Consider the following 13,202-nt stretch of genomic DNA (forward strand, 5'->3'; position numbering starts at 1 on the left):
CTCAAAATATTTAATCAAGATTAAATATTAATCCTCATATTTATTAAAAATATTTTAATAAATATCTCCTCAACCCAAACTTTTGAAATAAATAAAACTTTATTTATTTCCTAAAAACCTTATTTATCCTCATCCTAGGAAGTTCTAGACTCTTCTAGAAAGTCTTCATCCTCATCCAAAGCCTAGACTCTTCTAGAAGATGGCAATCCTTATCTTTGACCCTAATCCTAATCCCCCCCCAACCTTGTCACATTCCCTAAACATGGATTAAAACTTGCTAACCCAAGCCAAAGCCAACAAATATCTCCTCCTTCACCCACCCTCATTAAATGCCATCCACTTGCCCATCTCTAACAAGCCTAATCTAATCTTAACCCAAGCCTAATCCAAGCCTTAATCATTTGCACAATCCTAAACAAGCTTAAGACTTTCCTAAGCCAAGCCAAAGTCTATCCCCTCAAAATATCCCAACCATAAAACTTGATAAAGCCCACAAAGCCATAAATGACTCTTACAAGCTCATTCATTGCTCTTACAAGCCATTATGAGGGTCTTTATGAGCTTTGAGCCTCCTTTGTTGACCACTCAACCCCTTTTGCTCTAACCAATGACCCTATGACATGTGTCACTCTCTGATTGGCTGTAAGGAAGCACAATCCATGTGCTCTCCTCTCATTCAATCTAAACCTTCCATAAGCTTTCTCCCATCCTTGCATCCTAGCCCTTAATCCCTCAAGCCCTTTGCCTATTTAAAGAATCCTCTCCCAAGCCATTTTAACACAATCTAGAAAGTAAAGCCAAAATGCCATTTTGAGAAGCCTTTTTTTACATCAAATCCATTCACCAAAATCTATCAAAAATCCTCCATTGAAACCCATTTGAGCATTTGAGCATACATACATAATCAAGCCATCTTAGCTATTAGACACACCTCCACATCAAGTGATCATCCTCATTGAGAGAGCCTATCCATGGCTCATATTCTCATTTGAGGACTTCACTTTGTCTCTCATGAAGTTATGTTAAATTAGTATGCAAATGCTTTTTGATTGTTTTAATTTAGTGTTTCTAACATACTAAAGTAGCATATACATTTTGGCACGCCCCGTGGGACCCCGCATGGGTCATTTTCATTAGCTTTTTTAGTCAAATTTTGTATGTCATTTGCTAATTTTGGCTAATTTTGCTTGTTTTTGTGATTGGTAGGATTGTATAAATTGGTTTTGCAGGTCCACATGAGTATGAAGAAGACAAAGGAACTCATAGTCTATCTCATAATGTTTGCAGATTTTTCAAGCTTATAGGTGGATGGAGCACTTGTAATTCTTCTTCCTCTTCTTGTCTATATTCTTCTTCTATTCCATCTACTTCTTCTTCTTGAGGGATCTTGGCCTTTTTTTTTTTAGGAAGCAAAATCATACACACTTTTTTTTAAGTGCTTAAAATGAAACCCCAAATCATACTTAAATCCATTAAAAACTAAAAATTTGCAAAAAATCTTTTAACAAACGAAACTAAATCAATCCAATCATTTGCATCCTTGCAACATCAAGGTTTTAGATGCATTCATGCAAAGTTGGGAACATTTCATTTTTGGAAACTTAAAAAGAACTTCATGTTTCTATTTCAAAAGGTTCAAAATCAACACTAAGTGCAACAAAATTCTAAATCAAAGTCAAAGCATCAATCAGGGATAAAATGAACTTCATTTGCAAATATTTTAAAGTTCTTTTAAAATCTCATGAAAACTAAGAGTCCTAAATGGTTGCCAGAATTGTCCTAAAAGCTTTGTTATTTGTTCCAAATAAATGTCTTGTTGCAAAATCTTGAATGTTTCCTAGGTTTTTCATGCATCAAAACAATCTAGGAATATCATTTTTGGGCTTAAAACATGCAAACTAGAACACAAAATCTTGAATGAAAACCAAAGTCCAAAGAGTCATTTTTTTGAGTCAAAAACAATCTTGAATGATCTAAATTGGAAAGAAAAGCATCCATATTCCTTCCTCTTTGAATTTCAGTTCAAACAAACTCAATCTTGAATGATCTAAGGTTAAAACAAAGCACTTCAAAGTTCTTAAAATAACACGCAAAATCTCAATCTCGAATGCTCGAAGGAAAGAACTTGAATGTTTAAACACTCGTCTTTGAATGCATGTTGCTAAAATCACTCTTGAGTGCCATGGATTAAAATCAAGTTTGTTTTTTTCATTGGAATGCATAACAAATCCAATCTTGAATGCTACAGATCAAATAATCATTATCATACATCACACTTCATCTTTTGGGGCATAAAAAGAATCCACATTTTAGAAACTTTCTAAGTTATAAAAACAAATAAAGACACTTTGAGTGAGTTTGTTGTTGGACTCGCCCTCTTTAATCAGCCATCATTCTAACCATTGGTTGCAATATCAGCGCCATATATGGGGATGGGTCTACCTAAGAAGGTGTTAAATGCTCCACAAAAATCAAACTCTACTCACTTGAGTTTTTATTGGTTTTTCTAAAATAAAAAATTTCTTGAATGCACATTAGTCTCGCTAACACTTCATTTGGGCATAAAAATTGAACAAATTTTGACGTGGAGGGCCTCCGAGCATGCGCTTGAAATTGAGCTTTACACACATCTTTGTTTTGGGCTTAAAACAAACTCACACTCAATCTTGAATGCCTTAAAGAAAATCAATTGATACTTGACGTGGAGGGCCTCCGGGCGTAGGAGTTTACTTTTTGTTGACCCTAAATCTTCTTGGTGTATTCATTCTTCGATCACTTCTCTTTTGTTGGTGCATTTCAAATTGGAATTGAACCTTTGCATCTTAAATTGTGTGTGTTTTCAAAAGGTCTAGATCAGAAAACTTAAAGCGTCAATTAGAAAAGAACTTTGTCTTTTAGCCCAAGATCATCGAAGTCTTCTCTCCCCTTGTCGTCTTTCGAGGCCATCTTGGGTGCATAAGATTAGGATCCAAAATCTTGTCTTAGCTTCTAGGAGGCCTGCTTGGGGATTTCATCACCCCTTGGGACAACCTCAACTCTAGCGTTCCGATGGAGTATAAAGATCGGGAGATGAATCCAAAGACACCTCTCTTGGGATCAAAATTCTGTCACTCAAGCTAAGTCTCAAGGAACTTTATACCCTTGAGAAGTGAAAGAGGAGAAGTGGGTTACCGCTCCTCTCGACTGTGTGACATTGTTTTGGTTTCATCTATGGATTTGGGCCTCACGTACCTTGCGTATATCGAGGACTCCCTAGCTAAACCAAATTTCATCCTTGTAGAAAGCTTCCTAGGATGTTAGTGTGTTTGACGTGCTTGCTCCAAACTTTTGTCTACTTGTTTGTTCATAGCTTTTGAATGAATGTTTGCCAACTTTGGTCAAAATCCCAGAAAAGCATAAATCTCCCAGCTCAAGGCATACTTAGCGTAGTCACTGCCTCATTAGCAAATCATCCAAGCTCCCCCACCACAACCAAATCTATCTAGTTCTTTGCTTTAGAACAATCCCAAATCCAAAGTCCATCCAAATCATCCCCCCAGCCAGCTAGCAACCCAATCCAAAATCACCCAAGCCTTTAAGGAATTGTTGTTACTCTACCAGAGTTTGCTATCCAATCAATCTATCAAAATCCCTCAATCTCCCCAAGGTTATCCCTTTAACAGAGCTTTGTCTAGGGTAATCTAGCCTTGTCACTTGTAATCCTTCATCACCTTAAGCTAAAGGTTGGGATCCACAAGTGGTCAATCTCGTGTCATGACCATAGGATCATTTGTCTATCCTCAAGTTTACACCAAAAGCCACCAATCCTGCACATAGGAAAGCAAAACTCTCACTTTTTGACAACATACCCTTGAAGTCTTCCATCCATAGGAAAGCCAAAAATCTCCAGCCAATCTTCCTTAGGTCTGTCATGTAGCTTTGACTCTCCCTAAGAAATCTTTCATCAGCCAATCCAAAATCTACGCTTAATCCAAATCCAACCATGAGCTTCCATGTTCATCCATATGCAAGACCCCATCCCCATCCAACTCATCATCAAAACATGAAATCCCAACCCTATCATGATGAGTTTGATTGCATTTTCCTTTCTCCCACTACATCCTATTCCAATGATGATGAAAATCTTGTTGACTATGATGGGTATCTTGAGAGCCTTAGATGTCTTTCGCCAACCATCCTCCAAAATCTAAGCATTCCTCCAAACTATCTAGTCATGCCATCTCATATCCCAGCTTCTCCTCCATCACCTAATCAACCAAGTTTCCAATCTTCCACCTCCATCACACCAGCTATTCCTGTCAATCCACCACCTCCACCTTCGACACACAAGTCTCCCAGGAATCTCCTAGAGGAAATACAAGAAAAGTCGCCTCCAACAATCGATAAGCCATGTCATCTAATCCAACCATGTGAAGTAGTCAGTGATGAAGCTTCCCCATCTATAATATCACCTCTACCTCCCATAGCTATCATCCCCATACCATCCATCAAATTGCTTAAAATCCTTCCACTTCCCGCAAGCATCAAAATCCCACCACCTATCAAATCCCTCCAAATCCTATCCACGTCACCTCCAAGCATTTCCCAAATCTCTCGTAATGACCCTTATGCATCCATCTTCTACTCACCCATCTCCACTACTGAATCTCCCATCTATCCATCCGCTGCCTTTGAAGAATCCATCCCTTCACCTCCTATCGCACCATCCACTCCAATCCAATCCTATCAAGATCCTGCCCAAAAGCATGTTGACATCCACCAAAGCATAAACAAAGATATAGTCATACCATTTCTTCCATCCATAATGCAGTCACCATCCCCTCCATCTCCAAAACCTCAAGCCATACCTCCTCTACTCCAGGATATCTTTTCATCCCATCAGCTAAATCAAGATCCTATCCTACCATCTCCTCCGTTCCATGCTTCCATCTTACCACCTATCCAAGCTATTCCACCATCTATAATCTACCCTCTTGGTTCACTTACATTCATCCATGGTGGCCCCCTCTTAGCAAAAGAATTAAGAACAGTATCTCCCCGTTGCAGTACATCTAATAAAGCACTTCTACCATTTTCTACAAGCAAAAAGTTTCCTTAGCTCGTTCAAATGCTCAATTGATGGCATTATCAAGGTCAAGGTTTAGGACCACAAGAGCAAGGAATCAAAAAGCCTATTATTGCACAAAAGAATCCAAGATTTCATGGTCTTGGATATTTATCCAAAGACTCACCATCTAAAAGTGTTGGTACACGCCATCCCCAAACCAAGCCTATCTCTAGGCCCACCATGCCAACCTCCCATCACTCCTTCAAGAAATCTTATGTCATCCCCCCTCCACCATCTTTGCAACCCAAAACAACCTACCATATCCCCCCTTCATCCGCTAAATCCATTTTGGGTCCCCATGTCCCAAAATCTACCATCCTCCATCCTCCTATCAGGCATCATAAAAATCCCATTCCCTCCATTCCTACACAAGATCAACAAAGGCACATATCAGGGCAAATCATCCATCATCATCCCCCTACACGCTCTTCCATATCCTCTTCATCTCATAAAGCTTCTCCTAACCAATTTCCCAAAGCTTACCACAACAATGTGAATGCCAACTTCAAAATGCATAAAGCTAAAAATCCACATCCTAGGCAATCATATGTCTATTCTAAAAGACATACTCCAAAAAGGAAAAATCCAATCAAAGAATGCAAAACAATGCAAAAGCCTATGAAAAGAAAATCCAAAACCATGTGGATCCCAAAGAAAAAAGTTGAAACCCAATGCATAATGACATCCACCATTGCTAATCCCCCATCCAGTGACTCATGTCCCCTATCTCCTAACTCTATCTTGGGTGCCTATATCCCCAAGCGCACTTCCACAAATCCTCCATCAAGCTCGCATCTACCATCTATCCCCCATATGCTCTTTTCACACCCGTCCCAACATGTGCCAATGTTGATCCTGCAAGCATCCCCATCTCATGCTCCTTTCCAGCCTTTTCATCCCTCCATCTCCTACCATCAATCCCATCTAATCTGATCTATTGTATAAATCACACATCCAGTGTACCAACAGCTAGCAACAAAATTGAACATTCCAACAGCCAGTGAAAAATCCCAAAAAAGCCAAAAATAGCTGAAGAAAGCCAAAATCATTTCAGCTAAGTCCAAAGTCAAAAAGTCAAAAAAATAAAGAAAAATAAAGTGTCCACTGGTGAAAACTTGGCAATTCAAGCGCCTTGGACAAGTACCATGATGAAAACTTGGCAAACCAGCGTCATGCGTAATCCAACCATCCCTAGCTTAGCCTATCATCCTCATGCTTTTGGTCACATCTTTCCATCCAGCTCCATCTTCCAATTTATCCACCTATCTTTCATCCTCCAGCTTTTATCTATCACTATCCACTTGTCTTCTGCAACCTCACCCCATCATCCCCGCTATCATCCATCTCCCTAGCGCCTTTAGCTTTTCCATCCTAGCTACAATCCTATCACATCCATCGTAAGCCCTCCTTCTACATGTCTTCTTTTGACTGGGGGCATTGTATTCCTTGGAGAACTTGTCTTGTCCATCCTCCCTTGTCATTGGTATCTCAATCTAGGCTATCCTCATGCAAATCCAATGTCATCCTCTCATTAACCATTCACTCTAGCGCCATCTATTAGCTCAGCTACCACCAACCTTAGCATTTTCCCCATCCTTGGTCGCACATCTATCATCATCATTGGATGCATCCTACCAAATCCATATCTTCCACTATCACCTCATCCTTAGCTTCTGCATCTTGCACTAACTTGATCCATCTTGCTATCTTCTCATCCGGAGCTCCTGTATAGCTTGTAAATAATCTTGTATCCAACACTTGTATCATACCTTGTATCATATCTTGTATATCCAATCTTGTCCAAAAAAACTTGTACATTTGTAACATATCTTGATCTGTCAGCTTGTACATCCTCTTTAGCTTAGTACCATTGTATCTATCTAGCTTTCGTGTCAGTTCATCCTTGATCAACATCTTGCACACATCACACAAATCTTGGTTAGCTATTCCAATGCATCCTTTAGCTAGATCTCATATCACCAAAGTGTTATCCTTCTTAGTTCAGCTTGTCAGACGCATCACTCATCCAGATCCATTAGCTTAGGTGCTCTCTGATAGATCCTTTTAGGATATAGCTTTCCTCATGTCTAATTTTGGTCTGTTAGTACCTCGTCCTACCCATCTTTTCGGCAAACGGTTCTCTTTTGGATTTTCGCTTTCTTTTGATTTGAAATCTTCCTTTTGGGTCTTGAAGTATCTTTTCCAAGAAATCTTTTTGTTCCCTCCTCAAGATTGCCATAATCTTCCATATCATGGTATACTGTGAATGGGGCAATCTGAGCGTAAGGTTTCAATCAGGTCTTTTGTTTGTTTTTTTTTTTTGCTTGTGCGTTACCCTATGTCAGTTCCACACTGCTTCCTCTGGGATTCATGTGTGCTACTGGGGCAATCCTTGTGTGTTTGTTTTGAGTCAAGTTTGTCAGTCCTCTGGACAATTGGTGAAAAGGCCTTGATGTTCTTGGTAACCTTGGCATTAACCAACAGTCCTATAGCAAATCTAGTGCTCAGCTACATGGTGGTACTTCTCTTTGAAGTATCCCCCCACTCAAAAAGCTTCAATGGATTTCCTTCATCTCCATTATCCCCCATCCATATCCAGCATCTATCTCTCCTACCCCAACTTATGCATCAGTATCTCTTTAAATCAATCTTCACTTTTAGCTTTAGGGATCCATAATCCTAGTCTTAGGGATCCACCAATCCAATCAATCCACCAAGCCTCATCTTTCGAGATCCACAATCCTAGTCCTAGGGATCTCCGAAACCCATCTTTCGCCAATTTGACTCTTTGAAATCCTGTTGCATCAGCTTTATAATCCCCTCATCCTTCTCCCTATCCTGGATTCCTTTTTATAGCACTTCGCTCCTTCATCCTCCACCTTCCCTAAAGTCTTAAGCTTGCTTCCTCTTATGCATCTGATTCTCCTTTATCATTCTCCCATAGCGAGAGTTTGAGCTAATTCAACCTCTTCTCTTTGCCAATCTGAGTCTCCTTGCTTATCCCAGATTCTTGTATTTTTCAAGAAGGCATCGAGCCTCATTTTCTCTCCCCGCTGCCTCCTTGAGGAGGCATCTCTTAGTCTAGTCTCTCCTTCTTATCCAAGACTGGGGCAACTTTTGTTGCTAAAACATCTTCCTCATGTCGTTTATATTCAAACTTTTTTGAAATAGTGTTATCTCAACACTATGTCAAAGAGGGGTAAAATGTAGACACCTAAATCCTTTAGAAAATAAAGTATTTTTATTTTATGAAAAAGTCCCTGATGACATCATCATTAATTAATTAATTAATTAATTTTTTATGCCATTAAATCTCTTTATCTTAATTAGAAATATTTAATTAAGGAATCCCTCCCAAAAATGTTTAAATCTTATTTAAACATTATTTCTTTATTTATTAATTATTTAATTAATAAATTGACCAAAAATTCAAAAATAAATAAATAATTTATTTTTTGCCCAAAACTTGGCCAATTTCCTTAAGACCACTAACCTCTTCCAAAATTTTCTAATCCTTCTTTAATTTTGATTAAAGGCTAATCCCATCATTTCCTACCCCTAATCCCAACTCAAAATATTTAATCAAGATTAAATATTAATCCTCATGTTTATTAAAAATATTTTAATAAATATCTCCTCAACCCAAACCCTTGAAATAAATAAAACTTTATTTATTTCCTAAAAACCTTATTTATCCTCATCCTAGGAAGTTCTAGACTCTTCTAGAAAGTCTTCATCCTCATCCAAAGCTTAGACTCTTCTAGAAGATGTCAATCCTTATCTTTGACCCTAATCCTAATCCCCCTCTAACCTTGTCACATTCCCTAAACATGGGTTAAGACTTGCTAACCCAAGCCAAAGCCAACAAATATCTCCTCCTTCACCCACCCTCATTAAATGCCATCCACTTGCCCATCTCTAACAAGCCTAATCTAATCTTAACCCAAGCCTAATCCAAGCCTTAATCATTTGCACAATCCTAAACAAGCTTAAGACTTTCCTAAGCCAAGCCAAAGTCTATCCCCTCAAAATATCCCAACCATAAAACTTGATAAATCCCACAAAGCCATAAATGACTCTTACAAGCCCATTCATTGCTCTTACAAGCCATTATGAGGGTCTTTATGAGCTTTGAGCCTCCTTTGTTGACCCCTCAAACCCTCTTGCTCTAACCAATGACCCTATGACATGTGTTACTCCCTGGTTGGCTATAAGGAAGCACAATCCATGTGCTCTCCTCTCATTCAATCTAAACCTTCCATAAGCTTTCTCCCATCCTTGCATCCTAGCCCTTGATCCCTCAAGCCCTTTGCCTATTTAAAGAATCCCCTCCCAAGCCATTTTAACACAATATAGAAAGTAAAGCCATAATGCCATTTTGAAAAGCTTTTTTTTTACATCAAATCCATTCACCAAAATCTATCAAAAATCTTCCATTGAATCCCATATGAGCATTTGAGCATACATACATAATCAAGCCATCTTACCTATTAGACACACCTCTACATCAAGTGATCATCCTCATTGAGAAAGCCTATCCATGGCTCATATTCTCATTTGAGGACTTCACTTTGTCTCTCATGAAGTTATGTTAAATTAGTATGCAAATGCTTTTTGATTGTTTTAATTTAGTGTTTCTAACATACTAAAGTAGCATATACAGTTTCCATATGACACAACTACTTAACCATCACAACATGTCACTATTAGCTATTAGTATTATTAGTTCCTGCCTATGAAAATTAACACTATTGCAATCACTGATTATTAATCTCCCATCGCAAACAATTATTAAACTACTAGAAACAAATTCATAGCTAATATCGAAAAAATAACACAACTACAACTTCACTAATAAAATACAGAATGAAATTTAGAATATAGAGAACACAATATTTTTAGACAAATCATCCTTGGAAAAAACTCCTAAGGGAAAACCAATTCTACAAATGGAAAATATATTAACTTCAACAAATCAATAGATACAAAATTCCTTGCCTCTCACTAGCAGAATTCAGACAACTTCCTAATTTCTCCCGCTAATATTCCCCACTACTATCACTATGCCCTTGCTAACCCTGCAAGATTGTTTGCTATCACTGCAAACTCATTTGCTAACACTGCAAATGGTTCTACAACTCTTGTTGTTCTCTGTTTTGTTCTCCAAATGCCTCCCTTGACCCCCTTTTATACTACTTAACCAAGAGGTTTCTAGTTGCTTCTTGATAAAGACAACCAATAAGTTTCTTGTTGTCTCCTAACCAAGAAGTTTCTAGTTGCTTCTTGATTAAAACAACCTAACCAATAAGTTACTAGTGGCTTCTAGAAGGAGTCAAATAATTAACAAATAATTATTATAACTCTTAACCATTATTTGCTAATTACTCACATGTGGACGAATAGTTGTCCAAGCTACCTAAAACAAACACTCCTTCTTAGCGAGGAAGTTCTTCTGCATGACACCCAACTTATCTCTAAAGAAGATGAATTTTTCCTTCCCCAATGCCTTTGTTAGAATTTCTGCTATCTACTCTATAAGTACATACTGTAGCTAAACAACCCCTCGTTGTACACAATCTTTGATGAAGTGATATCTGATGTCTATATGTTTAGACCTATCATAAAACATTGGATTCTCTGACAACTTGATGCAACTATGATTGTCACAGTGTATCACAATAGTCTCAACCTTTTGACCAAAGAAGGCTACTAATAACTTCCAAAGCCATATAGCTTCACATGTCAATATGCTAGCTGCTATGTATTCTGCTTCTACTGAACTTAGAGCCATTGATTTCCGCTTCCTGCTGAACCAAGATACAACTCCTGATCACAAACTGAAACAACACCTGAAGTGCTCCTTTTGTCCATTGTACTTCCTACCCAATCTACATCAGTATAGCCCATCAACCTAATACTTTCACCTCAAACATATGTGATCCCATACTCAACTGTACCACTCAAGTAACACAATACATGCTTGGTCATTGTCCAATGCATTCTCTTTGGTTCAACCATGAACTGACTAAAAGAGTTTATTGCAAATGTTATATCTAGCCTAGTGTTGACCAAATACATAAGCGAACCAATCAATAGTTTGTATAAGGTGGGATCTACATCCTTCTCCTTATATGTATCTACCTTCCTCCAATTCATGATCATGGGTGCAGACATGGCTTTGCAATCCTGCATCTTGAATCTCTTCAAGATTTCAATGCAATATTTCCCTTAACCAACGAAAATCTCTCCATCTATTTGCCAAACCTCCATGCCTAGAAAGCAGTGCATGAGTCCTAAGTCCTTCATCTCAAACTCTTCTGCAAGGTCCCTCTTGTAGTCTTCTATGAGTCCTAGTGAACTTGTAAGAAACAAGTCATCCACATAAAGAACAAGAATGAGAATCTCACCCCCAACCACCAAGTAGTAGAGGTTAGCATCTACTTCACTCTTCACAAAGCCCATTCCTTGCAAGTATGTATTAATGCACTCATACCACGCTCTGGGAGCTTGCTTGAGACCGTACAATGCTTTCTTCAATCGGCACATGCAGGTCCCTTTGTTGTGTGCTACAAAGCCTTCTAGTTGCTCTATGTATACCTCGTCCTTTAACTCACCATTAAGGAATGTTGTCTTGACATCCATTTGATGGATTTGTCATCCCATCTATGCTATAAACAAGATCATAGTTCGTATAGAAGTATACTTGGCCACTGGAGCAAATGTCTCCTTGTAGTCTATTCCCTCCTTCTAAGAGAACCCCTTGGAAATGAACCTTGCCTTGTATTTCTCAATGCTACCATCGGCACCATGCTTTATCTTATAGATCCAGAATGATCCAATTGTTGTTCTATCTGTTGGTCTAAGAACTATCTCCCACACATCATTCTGCATTATCGAGGAATACTCCTCAACCATAGCATCCCGCCATACCTAATGCTCTGAAGCCTCCTGATAGCTGGAAGGCTCACTATCTACCAACTGACTAACTAATGCCACATAGTCATTGAATCTGGTTGGTTGTCTCTATTGTCTAGTACTCTTCCTAGGAGCTCCCACAAACTCTTGAGTATACCTCTGTGCCTCTTGAACCTCACGGTTCTTGCTGCCAACTGTAGAGGATGAGATATCAACCTCTAAGTCTTCTATGTACGTTTCCTTTTGCACCTAGTGCTCCATGCTCTGTGAAACTTCACCACATGAGCCTACACTTGTACTAGTAACTGTACTTGTGCTCTATTGTCCTTGACTAGGCCTTAGAGCTTCTACTGGTTGCTCACTCTGATCATCTACTGGCAAATCTCTAGACCTTCTAAATGCCTTGTCTTCATGAACTTAACATCATGTTTGACAATAATTCTTTTGGTCCCGAAGATAAAAATCATATATGCCTTTGAGGTTTCATTGTACCCAAAAAAGTACCCCCTCTCTGTAGTCTAATCTAACTTGGTATGTGTATCACATAGAATATGACAATACACCAAACTCCCAAATATTCTAAAATGGCTAACATTAGGCTTCATACCTGTGAAAGCTTCCTCTGGTGTCATCCTCCCTAGCACCTTATGTGGAACCCTATTTTGAACGTAGACTATTGTACTACACACTTCTACCCATAAGTAGTGGGGCATATCTTGGTCATGTAGCATGGATCTTATCACCTCTAATATGGAACCGCTATTCCTCTTAGCAACTCCATTTTGTTGTGGATTGTAAGGAACAATCCACTCTCTCTTGATTCCTTCTCTGGTATAGAACTCCTGGAATTAATTTCCCTTGCACTCACCTCCATTGTCTAACCGAATAACCTTTATCTTCCTTCCTATTGAGTTCTTCACTAGAGACTTGAACTCTTGGAATTAACTGGAAACCTCATCCTTCGTCTTCAAGAAGTATATCAAGGTCTTCCTAGAGAAATCATTGATAAAAGTAACATGGTACTCATATCTTCTAAGAGACTTTTTCGACATTGGTCCACATACATTTGAATGTACTAGATCAAGAACACCTTCAAATTTGGTGTCACTCCTTGGAAAATATGCTTTTGCAAACTTCCCCAACACATATCCCTTACATACATCATCATGCTCTTTTCTCA

The sequence above is a fragment of the Cupressus sempervirens genome, chromosome 5 (assembly GCF_028749045.1).
Source record: "Cupressus sempervirens isolate cs-2001-9-10 chromosome 5, ASM2874904v1, whole genome shotgun sequence".
NCBI classification, from domain to species: domain Eukaryota; kingdom Viridiplantae; phylum Streptophyta; class Pinopsida; order Cupressales; family Cupressaceae; genus Cupressus; species Cupressus sempervirens.